Below are 19,253 nucleotides of genomic sequence, written 5' to 3' on the forward strand. Positions count from 1 at the left end.
GTCACCTGTGGGACTATGAAGGACTGAAGGACGCACGTGACAAACATCGCCCGTCATCCGTATCTACATACGAGGACTGGATCCGGCCAACACGCGACCACAAGAGAATTTTACTCTCACTGTGGACATTTGCGTGTGAAGCCTCCATAGCGCGACGCACGTAATCCCCTTCCCTTTTCCCCCTCCCACCGCAACAGGCCCAGTGCCGTCTTATTCATAATAAAGTTTACAACTGAACATCCAAAATACGTCCGATTTCGGACGTCTGACTGGACGTACGAAAGCGTTAAATCCGGACGACCCACGGACGTACATGGTACGTCCATTGGCCCTGAAACGGACGTCGTACGGACGTCCGTTAGAGCCGGAATGGATGTACGTTGGACGACCGACGGACGTCCGGTGGTTGCTTGGGTTGGTCACGGACGCCGGATTTTCGACCAACATAGTGGACTAATGGATTAATAAGTTTTTTTTTTTCAACTACGATGATATTGAGAAAAAAATTTCACCATCTTCCCGTAGGGGAACCCTGAGTAGTATGCGAAGGAGCCATGGGGTCGACTCAAGTTCCCAATAGTTTTCAGTTCGATCGCGGCGTTGCGGGAGGAGAATGAGGGGAACGGAGCGTGCGCGTGCGTCATTTATACCGCGGAGCTACAGTGGCGCCCCCAGCGGAGTATGCAGCGGCTACCGTCGCGTCTCTAACCCTAAGCTGCTTCGCATTATCGCGCGCGAAGCCGCAGGTGTTGCCATTCGTTGTGCAATCCCGGAGAGGAGAGGGGCTTCGGAGAGGAGAGGAGGAATGCCTCGCATAAAAAGTCTTGCCAGCAAACTGCACAGCCTCAGCACCAGAGGCCTTAGCATTCATCTGCAATGGCTACCTGCTCACGTAGGCACCAAGGGAAATGAGGAGGCTGATGGCAAAAGAAGTGAATCATCCATCCACTTCGATGAGTGAGGCAATCAGGCCCCTGGACGTCGCGCGGTACCTTATCCGAAGGGACCTCCAAGCCATGCATCCTGACTCCCGAGTTGCATCCGGCAAGCCACCGCACGCGCTTCCTTCGAGGGGACTGACCCGAGCTGACCGTGCTTTCCTTCTTCGTCTACGAATCGGCTGTCACCGCTGCGCGGAAAGAAGTCACAGGCTTGGCATCGCCAGTTCACCCGCCTGCCCACACTGTCCTGCAATAGAGACACTTGCGCATGCACTGTGCGAGTGTCTACAACATTCGCAGGCTCGATCAGCGCTGAGAGCGTCGTATGCGAAACTGGGACTGCCTTCATGCACCTCATCAAACCTGTTGTTCCCGGATTGTCATAAATCAAATCGCGAAAAAGCGTTCCGAGCCCTGCTGAACTTCTTAAGAGACACGGGACTCTCGGACCGGCTATGATGCCGTCAGTACTGTCCATGCTGCGGGGCTTGTGAACCGTTGTCTTATTCTCCTTTTCTACCTTTTTCTGTCCACCCTCTTTCCTTTCTATCCCCCTCCTAGACTCAGTCTTGATTGAGGTGCCCTCAACCCGAGAGGCAGTTATCGGCTGAGTCAACTTTCGTTTCTCTTCTAATAAAGCAACTCTCTCTCTTCCTACGGGAAGATGATTTTTATTTATTTACGCAAGTACGCCATTTGGCATAAACTAGATGTAGTCCAGCAGTCCCGTCTCCACAATGAAGTCGAGGAGGGGCCGGTATTGGGGACCGTGCGTCCAGCGGCGAAGGTCAGGTGGTCGTCCTGGGTGGTACCCAAGGGCCCTCATGTGACGAACTCGTGCTGCCTGGAGGCCCGAGCATGAACCAAGGAGGTGGTCCAGGGGCGCTTCAGTGGCAGGGGTTTTACAGAAGGGGCATGTTTCTGGGGGAACTTGCGTCCTCCATGAGGCCTTTATCGCCGGGGTCAAAGCTGCGCCCACGCGGATTCTCCGAAGCGCCACCTCCTCGCGGCGGGTCAAACCGCCAGGAAGGTCCGACCCACGCGGGGGAAGAAGGGCACGCGTGGAACGCCGGAGAGACTCCTTGTGAATGATGAGGGTGTCACTCTGCGACAACTGGAGCAGGGGTAGCGGCCCAGTTACCCTCTGGGGATGGCAGGCCGCGTCAGCGTCAGTGTGGGCAGGTGTTGAACGTCTATTCCACAGAACTCGCACGGGACACGGAAAAGAGTTCACAATGCGATGCACATCGCACGTCAAGTCGAGCGACTTGGCGACGCGTCGGAGTTCCCGGACTGCCTGTGTGGAGTCTGTGTACAGGTGAAGGCACGACGGCGAGTTTATGCGTAATCGAGGCTCTAATGAGGATAACCCATCCCGGATGGCCAGAAGTTCTGCCATGATTGAGGGAAGAGGTGCCTCGGTGAGGTATGAGCAGGTCTGCTGCAGTTCTGGATGAGTGGGGCACACAAGGCTGGTGTGTAGGAGATTTGGGGCCATGCCTGCGTCGACGTACACTTGCATTGCCTCGGCTGTGCCATCCGACTCCGAGGGAAAAGGGTTGGGCTGCAGGGACTGATTATGAAAACGGCGTATCCGGGTCAGTGGCCGGTTGTCTGTGGATTGGCTTCGGCTCCAAGGGGGAAGGTCAGGTGATTTTCGTAATATAACAGGTGACTTGGAATCGAAGTAGTGGGCCAATGCCGCAGCAACGGGAATTGTTTGAATTTTCAGGTGACGTGCCCTCCTCCGCTGTTCAACAAGCTCGTCGAGGGTGTTCAGCTGGGCCTCCGCTTGTAGCGTCGGAATTGGGGTCATACGAGGCAGGCCTGTGATAACTCGCATAGCCTCTCGGTTTACACTTTCCAGTAGGTCCCAGTCCCTTCGTGTGAGATGCTGAAACTGAGCTTGGTATATCAGCCGGGGTTGCAAGACAGATCGAACTAGGATACGTGCCATGCGACTACAGGCACCGCCGGTCTTTTGTGAGATCCGTCGGAAGAGATGAAGCGTCTTGGAGGCTTTGCCGCGCACGCAGCGGATCCATGGAGCAGCGGACCCAGAGGCGTCTATTTCTACTCCAAGCACTCGCATTGACAATGCGGGATTGAGGGCACGGCCATTTAAGGCCAAGGAGAGGGGCGTCTGGGAAAGACGACGTCGGCCCCACCTATTTGTGATCGACATGAAGGTCGTCTTTGCAGCCGAAAGTGTCAATCCAATCTTGGCACACCAATGCGCCGTTTTGTCTAGGGCCGCCTGGAGGCCTGCTTGCTGTCTGTTCAAATCTGCATGTACTGACCAGACTGTAATGTCATCGGCGTAGATTAGAAAGAAAATGTCCGGAATGGTAGCTAACTGCCACGCGAGGGGAAGGAGTGCCACATTAAACAACACTGGTGCCAACACAGAGCCCTGGGGTACTCCCCGCTCTGAGGTGAAATGCCCTACACTTTCCTTGCCGATTCGTATAGAAAAGGTACGACTGTCGAGGAAAGACCGCACCAAGTTGCAGACCATGACTGGAACTTTCAGCTGACGTAAGATGGTAAGGATCGCTGAGTGACTGACATGGTCATAAGCCTTTAGGACGTCCATGGTTAGGAGCGTTCGTATGCTGCGAGCTCTGCCACCCAAAAGTACCATGTTCGAAAGATGTTCCAGGCCATCTTCTGTACCGAGGTGTTGGCGGAAGCCTATCTGAGCTGGATGATACCACAGGTAGCGCTCAAGCCACCAGGACAGGCGAGTAGCGAGCATACGCTCCAGCAGCTTGCAGATAGTGCATGTCAATGCAATCGGCCTAAGGTTACTCATGCGGTCCACTGGCTTGCCTGGTTTTGGTATCGGCACCACTTCCGCATGTTTCCAGGAAGCTGGGAGCTCCCCTGAGGCCCAGATGGCGTTGAGTGAGTCAAGCATCCACTGAAGAGCTGGGCCATCAGCGTTCTTGAACACTTCATAGGTGATACCATCTGGTCCCGGAGCTGTGCGCAACTTGGCCTGGTCGATGGCGGCCACAAATTCCGCCATTGTAAAGGGCCCTTGTATGCCATCAATGTCCACCTGAGTTGGGCACGCACCTGCTTCAGGAGGGAGGTAAAGTTGGCCGATGAATAGTGGTGGAGCCTGGTCGAACGCCGGGAAGAATGCTTTGGCTAACTCTGGGGCAAATTGTTTTGGCGTTTTCCCAGAGGCAAGGCACGCACTAGTGGCAGGGTCCGGTGGTCGTGCACCAGCTTCCATACTGCGGAATGTCCGCCAGATGTAAGATGTGGTTGATGACGGTCCAATGGACGCACACCAATCTAACCACCTTTGTCTAGAAAGGCGCTTCTCGTGGCGGCGGGCAGTGGCTGTGGCACGATTTAAAGAAGCTCGCAATTCTGGAGATCCTGGATACCGGTTCACAGCCCGTTCAGCACGACGACGAGCTGCCCATAATCGAAGGAGATGCAGGTCAGGAACTGGCCTAGACTCGTCCACCCAAGCTGTCCGCGTTGCGTCCTTAAGGGCGGCGCATAAAATAGGCACTGCATCGCATAGGGTTCCAGGTAGGGAGCTGTCTAACACCCTCCTAAACAAGTCCCAGTCAGTCACACGACAGCGGTGCCGTAGGCATCGTTGGGACCCTGGAGCTAAACCAAGACGTAAGGGATAGTGGTCACTGCCCCAACAGTCCGGCTCACGGTCCCATGAGACCGGAGTTACGCCTGTCCACCAGGAAAGGTCCGGGGCATAGGGGGGCGCGCGAGGATGATCCCAGCGACGTGTCGATATGTGCGGAGCATTGAGTAGCACAAGCTGCTGGCTTGTAAATGTATCTAAGACTGCCACACCACGCGCACTGGACGAAGGGTAACCCCATGCCTCATGAGGCGCATTAAAGTCCCCACCGACTAGCACAGGTCGCCCGGGGTACGTGCGGCGAAGGTGAGCAAGCCAGCCCATTCGCAGTCGGGGTGCACTGCCACTGCACGGACGCACGTAGCACGACACCAGGATCACGTCTGTGCGGGGTAGGCGAACCAATACAGCAACCACTTCCTGCCACGCACTGCACCAAGACACCAACGGCACTTGAGTCTGGGGGTAACAGGTGGCTACGTACACAGCCACTTTACCAGGTGGACCAGATGCATTGCTGCAACGGCGGTCCGGAATGGTAGGTGAAGAGTACGCAGTGAATCCCTTAATGCGTGGCACTGAGTTTGTCTCCTGCAAGAGCAGAGCCCACGCTTGAAGTGTGCCCATGCGGAGACGAGACTGCAGCTCCCCTACCTTGGTCGCGAGACCTCTGCAGTTCCACTGGAGTACACACTTGTGTCGTAGCGGGCTTGGGGAAGCATTCGCACCTTGAGGGGCCACTGAAGCCATCATGGACGTAGGTGCGCCACGAGAACCGTCGCCAGATGTTGCAGTTGCTCCGCTACGAAAGTGAGAAGTTCTGTGGCCGTAAGGTTAGAAGAATCAGGATGTAATTCCCGAAGCGGCGTTGAAGTGGCAGGTGGAGGAGTAGGTGCATCGTGGTGCTGTCCCCGTTGCGCAAAGGTCGCGCGACGTTGCACTGATGTGGCAGTTGTTGAAACAGGTGTTTCCTGGTGCTTCGCCCGTTGCGCTAAGGTTGCACGACGTTGCCGGATACGCTTCATTTCTGCTTCTAGCTCCGCCAAACGGTGGTCCAAAGCAGCCACGCTATCCGCGCAATCCGTAATTGAAGGCAATGGTTCCTTGCGGGTATTGCCAGGTGGTTGACGTCGCCGCTTCACCGCAGTAGCGTAGGTGTGGTCGCCGAGCGGTTGGCTCCCATTTGGCTCCGTAGATTCGTCACATTCCTGTTCTTCTGCTAATACTTCATACCTGTTCGACAGTGCTAACATATTGCCAGTGTCTGCCGCAGCTTTGTTTTGGCGCGTTTGTCGACGGTTTTCCCGCAGTTTCTCTGTTGCGCGGCACTTTGTTGGGCACTTCGCAGACGTTATGTCGTGGTCGTTGCTGCGACACAATGAGCAGCGATATTCTGGCGTTGTCGGGGCTTCCATGTCGGCGTCCTTTGGAGGAGTCGGACAAGAGGCCTTCATATGTCCAGGACGTAAACACTGGTAGCAGAATATCGCGGACGGCCGGTACGGGCGAACCCGAAGGATACACCCAAAGTAGTAAAGGCAGGAAGGTGGTTCCGAAGGCCCACTTAAGGTGACGAGGCATGTACGGCTGCGCCCTAGGTATCGCGCCGACACCACCTTATGAGTTGGACAGGTGAGGTCCGCACTTAGAGTCGCTTGATCCTGCCCGACATCTACTCCACTCACAACGTACCTTTTGAGGTCGGTTCCGGAGGTGAGGTAGGCTTGGACTGGGAGGGTAAATGTTCCTGTGACCGGTATCGATTGGAGGGTCTGCAGTTTGGCAGTGGCTTCCAGGGTAGGCACCCACACAGAGATCGTGTTGGTGGGGCGGTGGTAAGTGTAGCCACTAAACCCTGTGGTGCCGAGACAACCATCAAGAGTGCGTTGCATGACTTGATTGGGCAGTTTTGACATATCGTAGGCGCAGCGTGGCTTGACAACCACCTTGTACGACCCTGCAGATGTCGATGTCAGGAGACCAGTTGATGGGAGAGTCGGACACTGGCGCTTGGCGCTGCAATTTTGGGATGTCAGGTCAGATGCTGGTACCGAAGGGCGTTGCATCGCCCTCTTGGGAGGCGGCGTAGTAGCAGGAACCGTAGGCGTACCTCGTAGCTGGCCGGAATTCAACGAGACACAATCCATTGCTGTCGAGGACTCCGGGGCCACGCCCGGCGTCGATGAGTCATGGTCCATAGGCGAGCCGAGTTCCGCCGGTGGAGGAGTCAACAAGGGCGGCGCAAGCCCACGTGCGCCCGCCCGCGTGCCAGAGCAGCCAGCTCGAGAACTGGTAGCACGTGCAGCAGCGGCAGACATCGGGCGGCGTTCGCGAATCTTGAAGCGGCGAGTTAGGCCTAGCCGACGACGGTGGTTGAACGCGAAGCTATCTCGTGATGGATTCTTTGGTTGGCCAATTCCTAGGGGCATCCTGCCGCAATCATCATCAGCGGTGCCCGGCCAGGCATGCGCAGTGGGGGGTGTGGTACTCAGGGTTCCCCTATATGGGAAGATGACGACGGTGGTTGAACGCGAAGCTATCTCGTGATGAATTCTTTGGTTGGCCAATCCCTAGGGGCATCCTGCCACAATCATCATCAGCGGTGCCTGGCCAGGTATGCGCAGTGGGGATGTGGACGCCGCACAACGGCGCCCACACAACGACGGAGGGAACAGGCTCGACCATAAGCTGATTCGCATCTAAAAGAAAAATACGAAAGTTTTGCGCGCATAAAATCTGAGTACCAGAAAAATTACAACAGGGCTCCAAGTTCCCCCGGCAACATGTATTTTTTGTAAAGCAGCCCCTGCCACAGAGGCTACTCTGGACCACCTTTTGGGGACATGTCCAGGTCTTTGGTGAGCACGAGTTCGCCATATGAGGTGCCTCGGGTATCACCACAGAACAGGGAGGATATCACCCAGGACGACTGTCTGACCTCCGCCGCTGGACGCACGGTCCCCAATACCGGCCCCTCCTGAACTTCATTGTGGAGACGCGACAGGTCGATTTCATTTAGTTTCGATTCCATTTGGTACTTGCGCAACAAAAAAGGTGTCCTTAAGCTTTAAAAAATCAGCAGCAGCAGCAGCAGCAGCAAAAAGAAAAATACAATAGCTTGGAGCGCATAAAAGTAATCATCATCAGCGCCATCATCATCAGTAGCAGTAGCGATTGCCTTGAGCCTCTCTCCCCCTCGAAACACTTCCGAAGCCTCTGGCATGTGCGTCACATATGAGGTCACCATCATCGTCATCGTCGCCACCATAAAGATACTAATCATCATCAGCACCCGGCGGTGGCTCCCCTGGTGGAAGTTGTGATGTGATGCGCCGCAGCAGGGCAAGCACTGCCCAAATGAAGCCACAGCGAGACGGTGTCATCTCAACACCGACACAACCCGTTTCCAGGCGCTCGGGTGAGTGGCCCGTTTCTATTGGATGCGACCTTTTGGTCGACATGCGCCCACTGTCATTTCTTTTACCTAAACGTACAGCGATAGATAGATAGATAGAAACTTTATTATTCATGGGATGGTGGGGCGAATCAGCCGCCTCGGTCCAGGCAGCCGCTGAGGGCCCTGATGATGTGGGCCGCCAGTTCCCGTTGCTGCTGGAGACTCGCCGCAACAGCCAGCCACTCTCCGATGTAATTGTGTGGTTGGGTAGGGTTGTAGGGGCACTCCCACAGAATGTGGTCCTGGGTAGGGGGAATAAGGCAGTGGGGACAGAGTGGGACAGGGGTGACTGGCGTGCTTTGGAACAGATGGAGCCGAGTGTGTGTGTGCAGTGTATGCAGCGAAAAACCGAATGCGCGAGGGCATTTAATGCTTACGTGGTTTCAATGCGAAATCAGTATGGCTTACCCTGGAGATGCTTATCAGACTTCTTTGCTGCTGCATCGTGCGTGCGTCTCTTTTTTTTTTCGCTTTCATTTATTTGTCTTCATGGATAACCAGACCGCAGACCGTTCGGAACTCCTTGTTGAGGAGCTATATGGTAGCTTTATGAAACCAGCGTGACAAACACGTGATGTGCAGTAAAGTATACCACCCCGAGAAGTTATATGTCTTCGCATTCAAAGCATGTAAGCAGCCTAATTATAAGCGCCCCCCGGAAGTTGCTTTTTCTTTATTTATATGGCGTCGCGGGTTTTTGGTACCGACCGCTGCTCACAAATTTTGGTTTTCGCCGTAACACCTAACTGCCCCGTTAAGTTCCGCTGCACAATATTTGTAATTTTGCCGTGAGGATGCAGCCATCTGTCACGGACCTAAAGCGCGTTCAGGTGAGAGTTTGGAACCTGCAAGTGGTTGCTGCAGACGAAAGCAGTGGGAAGCTTCCTGAATAATAATGCCATAGCACTTGGCATTGCCAGGGCCCCGCGTTGCGCAACTCCCCCTGTTAAACATTTTTGCGCTCGTAATACGGGCTGCTACTTCAGGTGTCTCATTAGAGGTTGCACAACTACGAAACGACCATTCGATGATCGGGGATACACTCTTAACAAAAAAAAGCTCGTAAAAGGGTAGTAACGGCTGTATTTACGAACTCCTTACGAACTTTACCACCGCCCAGAACGATACGTAAGTCCTGCCACAGCGTCATTCCGAACGCGTAATATTTTTCTTGCGCGGCTGGAGCCTTTCTGCGTCATTTCGAATGCGCCATTTTTTTCTTACGCGGCTGGAGCGCTGGAGCCTTCTGCGGCATCTCGAACGCGCCATTTCTTTCTTGCGCAGCCGCTTTTTTTCGCTTACCATCGTAAAAACCAACCCAACGAGTGTTCCTAACTAAATGAGCGCGGGGGCTGCCGGTTATATACACAGACTTTGACTGAACTATACCTGCAGTTTTCTTTGCGCGAAATAGCGGGGAGATGTATGACAAGCGCCAGCGGTTCACGAGGTTTGAACGGCTATGACTATATTTAAACCGCGTGGTTTTCGAAGCCTCAGCGTGACTCCCTGACGCCGGTACAGAAAGCTCTACTTGGGTCCGCTATCTCTGTGCGCCGCCTGATTCCGGCATTCGCATCGACCGTTAGCGAGCTAAGACAAGGCAAGCCCACAAAGTGCTCTGCAATCCGAGACACGCGATTCAGGCGTAGTATAGTAGTACAACGTGGATGCATTTTGGAAGCGCTCAAATAACAAGTATATAGGCACCCTTCTGTGGCGGCATTGAAACTCCGTAGTTGAAAATTTGCGAACAGAAACTGCGGAACCGGCAACAATGTCGGGTGGGAGAGGGGAAGCGTTGTGAAGCGTGAGGGGGAGGGGGGAGCGGGGAGGCGCAGGAGCGCCAGGATGGGGGGGGGGGGGGGGGGTAGGTGAAGAGGCGGAGGGTCCTATCATAGGAAAGCATTGACGGACTCTGATAGGACTGAGAGAGATGTTGTGAAGAGACGGAATAGCGTGACGCAGAGGAGTGAATGGGAGAAGGAACACGCAGAAGACCATGTAAGCCGGCCACGGAGGAACGAGGTGGGCGGTGTTCCGTAACAGTAGAAGCAGCGCTATTTTTCGACGTCATTTGCAGCCAAGCAAGCTGGCTCGCTACCAGCTTCTGTGGTAAATCCTTACGTTTTTGTTGGTCGTTGGTGTGTCTTTCCCTAGGTTCTGTTCAAAGTTGCTTGCGTCTATCGGGTCGCATGAGCAAAGTATCGCACCCACTCTCCCCAGAGCCACTCGCTGGTTCCAGAGCTAGTAAAATGCCCTGTAGCTCCCAATCCCCTGTTGAAAAATGCTGTTCAAAATCAAACGGGTTCGCACCGGACCTGTGTGAGGACCGTACGTGTTAAACGGGTTCAAACCAGACCCGTTCGAGAATTATACAGGATCAAACAGGCCCTGTCTGACGATCATACAGTTATAACCGGGCCCCGTCTGGCGGTCATACAGGTCTAAGCGGGCCCTCTTTTGACCCGTACACAGATGCAAACCAGACCTTTTCGACCGCGAATGGGTCTGGTTCGGCAAACGGGTAGTGTAGACGCGTCTGCATCGGCGGCCGTACCGGGGTCAGAGCCAGGGTGTCGAACCGGAACCGGAACCGAACCGAAAACCGGAACCGAACCCGAATTTTTGCCCGGAACTGGAACTGAACCGGAACAGTATTCTTTCCGCCATTTTGGAACTGAACCCGAACCGGAACGAATCGAAGGAACCGTTCCGAACCGGTTTCGGGGCCTCAAAAATATGATTTCTAGTTTTCCATTTCGGTCCCTACCTTTGCCACTCGCCAGACAGAACCATGAAATATTTCGCATAGACTGCAGTTCCCAAGGCCCATCATGTTCTCTTCTTGCTATTGCCCTCAATTTAATGTAAAGTTGTCCGTATATACTATCAGTTTGCGTTAGGTACTTCCCATCTCTCCCAATTCTCTTTTACATTTAGCATAACCTAAGTTAGAACGCATATTCCGAGGCAACATATCATGGAATATTCTTCAGGGTTTCTATCTGCATGGTATTTAAAATCGTGTAAAGTTTTTAATGTGTTGTTAATTCGCATGCATCCCTGTCCGCTTGTGAAGGGGACACCATCAACAATAAATCCATATATTCCACCTATTTTAGTTTGAATGGCCAGTTATATACAAACATCACTGAGACAAACACTCGTAGTTCTCAAAATTAACTTCACTTCTGCTTGTATACAGTGCCGTTGTGTCATTTGGTTACTGCTCTAAGAGAACATGATATATAAAAAAGGGGGCCCTAATTTCCACTTTTAAACTATATTTGATAGCATTTTCATGTTATCTTGAATCTGCTCAGCCTTAAACTTTAAAGGCGGGTGGATTTAAGTCGATTAATGCGGGTTAGCGGGTAGACTGGGGTCGATTATTTAGGTGAGTGAATGAGCTAATGTGAATTAGTTGGACTGGTGTGTTGATTAATTTGGATTCCGGGAACTAGCGAGTCAGTTAAGGCAGATTAGACGTTGGGACCACACATGATATCTTTGGGGTCTTTGGCATTTGGAAATTTTGCAGCATTCTCCTTCTCGACCAATCACGAAATTTTGTTAAGCACAAAGTAGCCGCAAAGTTATGTGACCACCACCTGAACGCTATAAAAATTCTTTCTTTATGCCCGTATTGCGCTGTTATGTTGTTTCTATATTAAAATTACCATCTCGCACTAAAGTTAATAACTACTTGCCTAACGCGTATTTTATATTCATCAAAGGGTTTCAAAACGTGTATATATATGAGGTGCGACAGTTGGAAAGAAACTAAACTGAAAGAAAAAAAGGGAGGAACGATCAACTGGTTTGATGCAAGAGACGTCCGATAGCATTCTTCAAACCTTCTCTTTCTTTGTGCTACCGTTCTGCAGCCACCCACAGGTGTAGCATCTCAACCCCCGAACACAGCCCCCTTAAAGCTGAGGAAGCGGCACCAAAACTCTCATAACAGACTCTTAGCAGGCGTGGCCCAACTTTGACAACGATGGATTGCATGTTACAACACTTCCAATGATCAATCGGAGACCACCAACGAGACAGTCACGATTGTATGGGCACCAGCTCATACTGGAATCCTCGGCAAACAAGATCACCAACCTCGTGGCTCGAGATTTGACCCGTGGGAGGTTCCCGTTTGAACCCATTCCCATTTCATCCTTCCCGCTTGTTCCCTCCCGTTTCAACCCGGCACAAAACGACCTTCCCGTTTCGCCCTTTCCCACTTGGCCCGTTCCCGTTTGAACCCATTCCCATTTCAACCTTCCCGTTTGTTCCTTCCCATTTCAACCCGGGGCAAAAGAACCTTCCCGTTTCGTATTTTCCTATTTAGCCCGTTCCCGGAATAATAACACACTCAGTTTAAAAACACCCTCCCTTTGAAAGAAATCGTATTTGGCGGACTAACCCATTTAATCATTATAATAGCGCAAGTGTACATCTATGTCGAAAAGAAACAGATGAAAACTATAAAAAATAAAAAGATGTATAAAATAAAGTAACCCTATGTATCTGGATACATATGCCACATCTGGCTATAAAAAATCTGTCATGAGAAGCGGCGAAAATTATAAACTTAACTTTGCGTTTTGTTGATTCTGTTTATTCTCGTCAATATAATGTACTCAATTTGCATAATAGGGCAAACCTTCAGAAACTTAAGCAGCGCAGGGTCGTCTCTAGCCTAATTTTTCTGTACTACAGAAACTTAAAATTTTCGCGGGAATACTACCTCCAAGGGCCTTTCAGACGTTCAGCGAGAAGACATCATAGTAAGACTATTAGGCAGCCAATCAGCTGATTTACTATTCAAAAGTTCTTTTTGTTTCCTCGTGCAATTTCTTACTTGAATAAGTTAACTGAACGAACAGTGAACTCGGTATCGTTAAATGAATTTTCCCCACGTATTGGAAATGTGTGTTCTGGTTGAATCGTCGTGTTTTAAAATTGCAATACATTAAGAATATATATCCTTGTTTGGACCCCTTTGCGTTCGGACCCCTTTGCGTGTAATTACGTATTTATGTCTTTCACTTATTTGTGTTCGGCGTTTTTTAACTACGCCAACCAATACTGATGTGTTTTTATGTTCACTCCTGCATGAGTCCGACCAGGCCGTAAAGTATCGGTAAATATATAAAAAAATCTGCCCATTACTCACGTAGGAAAGGCATCAGTAGCCAATTCTCGGATTTCTGCACATATTTTTGCCTTTTTAAAAGTCCCTCCTACGGACATCTTTGATCTCTCGAACCTGAAGACAAAGCTACGCTCCAAACAATGAGCATACGAGCGGCTGATAAATATCAGCCGCACGTTTGAACACCAACTGCAGAGAAATCCTATGCGTGCATTACTCAAGATATTGGGTATCTGTTTAGTACACTTTCGCCGCTACAAATTTTGTGTCAAGAGGGCAGTATCGGCCTAAGGCATTCGGAAACTTTTATCGGGCGGAAATATCGGTCGATTCCGGAAAATTTGCTGCATACAAGTTTTTAGTGCATGACCCGTTGCTTGTAAGCACATTTTGGGGAACAGTTTCGAAGACGGTAACGCATTTTTTTTTCAGAAATTCAAATGTGTTGGAACGATGCGGGTTCAAATGAGAAGGGCGCTTTGGGAGCGGGTTGTAACGGGAAGGGCCTTTTGGGAACGGGCTGAAACAGGAAGCGCCCAAACGGGAAGGTCGTTTCGGGAAAGGGCGCACACGGGACGGGCCAAGCGGGAAAGGCGTTTCGGGAATGGGTTCAAACGGGAAGGGGTCAAACGGGAATGGGTTCTTTCGGGCTACAGCCTGACCCGCTTAGCCAGCGGTGATGAAGCCGGGCCCGAGTGCATGCATCCTGGAGTCACAGACCGGGAAGTTACTCAGCACTATAGCCTCTTCCGTAGAACGTATTCCTCCCCGCACAAATCGCTACCGATTAAACAAGAAATATTACTCCGCGCCCTGCGGGCATACATACCACCAGACTCCACCTCTTTGACGGGACACAGCTCTCTCCATTTCGTCGCTTCTGTGGATAGCCTGCGAACCTCATACACATAGTAGGCGGCTGCGACAAGTGTACCGTAGATCCACCCAACCTCCACGTTTCCATAGAGATTTGGGAGACAGCCATGACCAGCTCCGGCCTTCAAGATCAGTTGCTCTTGATGGAAACGGCTGTCGATTTGGCCCCCTCGAATGAGGACGCCTCTCTGAACCTTTGCCTCAATTTAATTAAACTTCATTTTCTCTGTCTCTCTACAAGTGATCATTACTGCTACTTGTGACTTCACTTGGCTATTATCTCTCCTAGAGCCCAATCGCTGTCTCCGGTCGCTGAAGGGCCATTAGAAAGTTCATATCTCCGGTGGTTCCCTATCCAATGCCATCCTATACACGCCGTCCAATAAGCCTTTATAGCCGTTCTTTCTTTCCAACAGCTCTGTTAGCAGATAAAAGATAAGCATAAAGAAATTGCTCTAAATGCCACCTGCCACGTTTGGCAGTCAGAAATTAACGCCGACGCCGGACTGTTTTCTACTTCTAGCACTGCTAATCCTTTCGTGTTAAAGCTAAAGCGCTGTTGAAACTTGGGGTGGATGAAAAGCGTAGCAGACCAACCGATTTGTTTACAATGCATATTTTTTTGCCTCATTGTGCAAAAATACGGATGCGTGCGTGCGTGCGTGCGTGCGTAACATTTGATCGATCCAAAAAAAGATGGCGGGCGCGTACCATTTCCTGCCGCCAAAGAGACCGCCCGTTTGCCAGTAAACTACCTGCCTGCCTGCCTGCCTGCCTGCCTGCCAGGCAGAACATTCTGGTGAGGATGCATGATTTGGGGACGAGGGGCGACCCGTCACGAGCTGCCGGGGGGGGGGGGGGAGACGCAAAATGCCCCACCACGGAGACACTCCAGGGTACCAAAAACGATTGTGGACGGGCGGGTCGTCTGCTTAGTAGGTCGAGGCAAAAGGCTGCCTGCAGGGAGGCTGCTCATTGCCAGAAGATTCTGGTTAGGATGCACTGATGGGGGAGGCGCTGGAGGCACCGGAGCGCTGCCCGCTGGCCAGGAGAATACATGTTCGCCTTCGAGAAGACTGTGGCGAGGACGCATTATTTGGAGACGATGTGCGGCCAGTCACCGGTCGGCGAAGGGAGTGGATCACAGGGCGGCACAGCGGTGGCTCTGAAGAGCCATGCGTTAAAGCGCAGCCCTTAAGCGCCCGCTCCTGTGGTTTTGCGTAGTTTCTCAGCGTCGGCCTCGTTGTAACCGAGAGAACGAAGACGCCACCGAAGATAGAGCGAGCAGGAAAGCGGAGGACGAAAGTATGGCGAAAGTGGGAGGGGAGGGCGAAATTTCCAGACCGCGCGAGACATGCTCCACGGCAGCAACGCCTTACGAGATAACGACAGAGTATACCGCATGCCGTCGTGCATTTGTTGTGGACGCGATCACTCCCTAAGACACAGCAGCTATGCGCCGTCGCCGAGAAGACTACAGTTCACGCTGCGCTCAAATTTCGCATTAGCGGCTACCGTAATCGTCTGCCATATTTCTTGTTTCCTCAAGAAAACAACTGAGGTGTATAAAATTGTCGTGGTATAAGCTAAGTATAAAATAAAATTAAATCATGAAATGAACGAACCTAAATTAATAAAGGTAAACTTGCGGCCATAAAGATCAATGCTTTCACATTCATACAAATAGTGCCCTTAAAGGGACACTGAAGTGAATTTGTCAAGCTCCCGTTTTTGCTTGCACTGTGTAGACTGGCTCAAATTAACACATTATTCATCGTTTATCCGGTTGACAAATCGGTAATTATTTTACAAAGCGCGAAAGAAGAAAAACTACCATGCGCGGTTTGCGGCGGCCGCACCAACTAAAGGCTGTGACGTCAGGAGGGGGGGCACCGTGATTGGACGATGCCCAAGGTTAGCAATCAAACAAGTTTCGGTTTCGGTTCTGTAAAACAACATGCTTGACATCCGATAGCGTTGTTGGATGGCCATTCTCGATATCTCAGTAATCGCCGTACCGCGCTTCTGCCATGTTGTCGGCTGTCAAATGTCTAAGATAAACCTCCCAGGGCGGCTTGGAATCGTAGAAATCACTAGACGAGGCCTACGCCGTGGATGAACGCCCTCCGCGTCACCGCAGACTCTCAAATGCCATGCGCTTTTCCCGCATATTCGGAGCTTGCCTCACTCATGTCTGTTCGTAAAAAGCTAGTTCGCACCAGGCCAAGGGTGTGCTGATTGAGGCCTGGGCCCACCGCCCGCAAGTAGTCGGTGCTTGTGGCAACAGCACGCCAACGAGAACTCGCTAGCGCGCCATTGCCAGTATGCGCGCGTTCTGCGATCTCGCTCGTGGAGCAGTGAACGTTACGGCCCAAAAAGGGTGAACTCAGTCCAGAAAACATCGGCCGCATACGAAAAAATCAACCTAAAAAAAAAAAACATGTACTCTCGGGGATTCGAACCTGCGACTTTCAAAACAATAATCCCAGCGCCTCAAACCACTAGGCCACGAGCCGGCACTGACCGGGCTGGATATATAAGGACTATAATGTATAATCTTTTTTTTTTCTTTACTGCATGGAAAACTCCACTTAATACAGCCTACAAAAGTTAGGAGTCATCCAAGAAGATGCACATCACTGCAGCTAAAATAAGCCGCCCGTTAAAGGGGTCCTGAAATACCTTCCGCCGATGCATGGATGTACTTGTAACCAAATAAGACAATGTATTAGCAATCTCCTCCCGCAAGAATTTTGTTAAAGCGATGAGTATTAGCTGAGAAATCGTAAATCAAAAACCGCGCATTATCGTCGCGCCGCGTTTCCTCCTCTTTTCAACTGTTGACGGCGCGTGAGCACTCCCTCCCATGATGCTGCGCTAGTCAGCGGTGACGTACTTCCGCATTACGCTCCTCCGACTGCCGCAACTGCCGTCTGCTACGGGCAAGTTTTGTTGACACCATGAATTCCGCACTCCGCTCAAGGATGGATAAGCGAACGAAAAATCTGGCTGCATGTGTGCGGCGGCCTGGCCTTGCCCTTTCGCGGTGTGCGTTGCTGCAGTGCAGCACGTGACTTTTAATCGGCGGCGAACTCGCAGCCGCTGAGGAGGATCTTGCGCTCGGTCCCTTTCATGCACCGCGCACTGTTTATCCAAAAAGCGCCGTATCAGATGTGGCCCCGCTGGTGCCGGGTCTTATTTTGCGGTGGTGGTAATTCCTGCCGGCGCCATGTGAAAAAGACATTTTAAACCGCTACAGAACCCGTGCACAAAACGCTTCAATCATGTGACCAGTTCAGCTTGGGGCGACGCGTGGTGGAGAGCGGCAACGTTGGCAAAACATGCTCCGGCGCGGCTCTGAGATTTCTAGCGCTGGAGCGAGCGCCTTTCTTTGACGATCTCAAACATCGGTTGCCTTGGCAACAAGGCACAAACCGCCCCAGAGGTAAGCTACGGTTGCGTGATCCCGGTTCAGCTCGGGGCCCCACCTCGCGACATGTGGGCACCACTCACTCTCATTAGGAAGTGTGAGATGCGTTTGGCATTACAGGAGGCGATGGTGTGTGTGTTGTGGACGGCTTTGTTTCGCGATGAAATGCGACGTTGTGCTTCTCCGGATGGATAGTGCTTCCCATGGTCTGGATTATCTTTCTCGAGCGACGTACGACTCAACCTCGCATGGGGTATGTGCAGTGTGCGTGGCTAAAAGCCATCTCGGCTTGCGCGCCAGAGTTAAGTGACTTGCTGTTCGTCCCCGCAAACCGCGGGCGAGGTGAGTGCCGAATTTACGACGGGCAGGAGGAGGCAACCCATCGTCTGTCAATCGCGGTTCAGACTTGCAACGCATGTTGTGACGTTGTGTTCGTTCGAAACGCATCTCTGGATTGTTTTGAAGTGGAAAAAAATGTATCCGTCAAACCCGGGCATTCGGCTCAGGGCGGTCTCTGCGATTGTACGAAAGAAGTGCCACGGAGCTTCAACGCTTTCTTTATGGAACGTACTCCGGTAAGAAAATATCCATGTCGTGTTATGGCCGTGTTGCATTCAATACGAACGGTTAAGCGTTTCTTTACACTTGTTTCGTTTGTCGTAAAATGTCCAAGCACTCCGGCACTACGCTGGCAGATCAGCCGGCGAGCCGACGCTGAGCAGACGACTCATCTCTTTGCCGGAAGTGCGTGAAAAAGCCGCCCAATAGCAGGATGTCTAGCTCATGACGAACATCGGGGAATCGATGATGTAGACATGTGAAGATGGCGGCGTCGAAAAACACGAAGGAAAGGGTGAGAAAAAAGCGACAAACTTTGCAACAAAAGTGTGAGCTTTCCGCTGTGCGTAAAAGAGTAATACTTGGCCCAGATGACCTTGACGACCCAATCTAACGATTGCGCTACTTCATTTAGTGTGCTCAAAATGCCTTTCATGGCCCCTTTAAAACTCTGGCAAGCAGACGCACGCGTCCAACAGATGCAGCCATTCTGGTGGGTCACTTTTCGCCGCATAAATGCTCCGCACCAACGCAGTTTGCTCCCGAAAAATGGACTTCGTTGGGCGAGGGGGTTCCGCGTGCCTGTCCGTCATGCGGCACTTCCACAAGCTATACAATCCGATCACAACAAACATATCATAGGGCACTCCAGTAACATCTCTAAAAGGCAAGAACCGAATTGTATAAGGGGTAATGTCCATGTCCTTTTTAAGAGTTCGTTGCAACACATCCCAGAAAAACACCGCATCCCGGCACAAAACAAAACAATGATCAATGGTTTCAGGTTGATTGCATAAACGGCAATTGTCAGACCAAGGAATAGACATTCCTTTCTCGCGCAACCATGTTTTAATCAGTTTACACTTTTATTTATTTTAAGCATTTCAAGTACTTTATGTGACTATTTGTTGTATAGCGCTCCTGCAGTAAGCGTCCCCCAAACTTCCACAATATCTCACGTCTAGCAATTGCATTTCTTTGACGGAAAAGCGTTCGCAGATGTGCGGTCGTACTGCTGACCGCTGTGCTTGTTTACCCAGCGCAAAAAATGCTTTCTGCTCCCTAGTTTTGCGCTGTACGGTAAAAGTTTCAGTTGATTTTATTTTCATAGTACCTATATTGACTTCGCTGACTCTTCTCCCGCCTTCAATTGGGCTTGGATTTTCCTACTAGCGTAAAGTCAGCGAAGCGTCGCATGTGCACTTGTGTAG

This window comes from Haemaphysalis longicornis, unplaced genomic scaffold (assembly GCF_048455015.1).
Source record: "Haemaphysalis longicornis isolate Haplotype H1 unplaced genomic scaffold, Haemaphysalis longicornis Haplotype H1 scaffold_2, whole genome shotgun sequence".
Lineage (NCBI taxonomy): Eukaryota > Metazoa > Arthropoda > Arachnida > Ixodida > Ixodidae > Haemaphysalis > Haemaphysalis longicornis.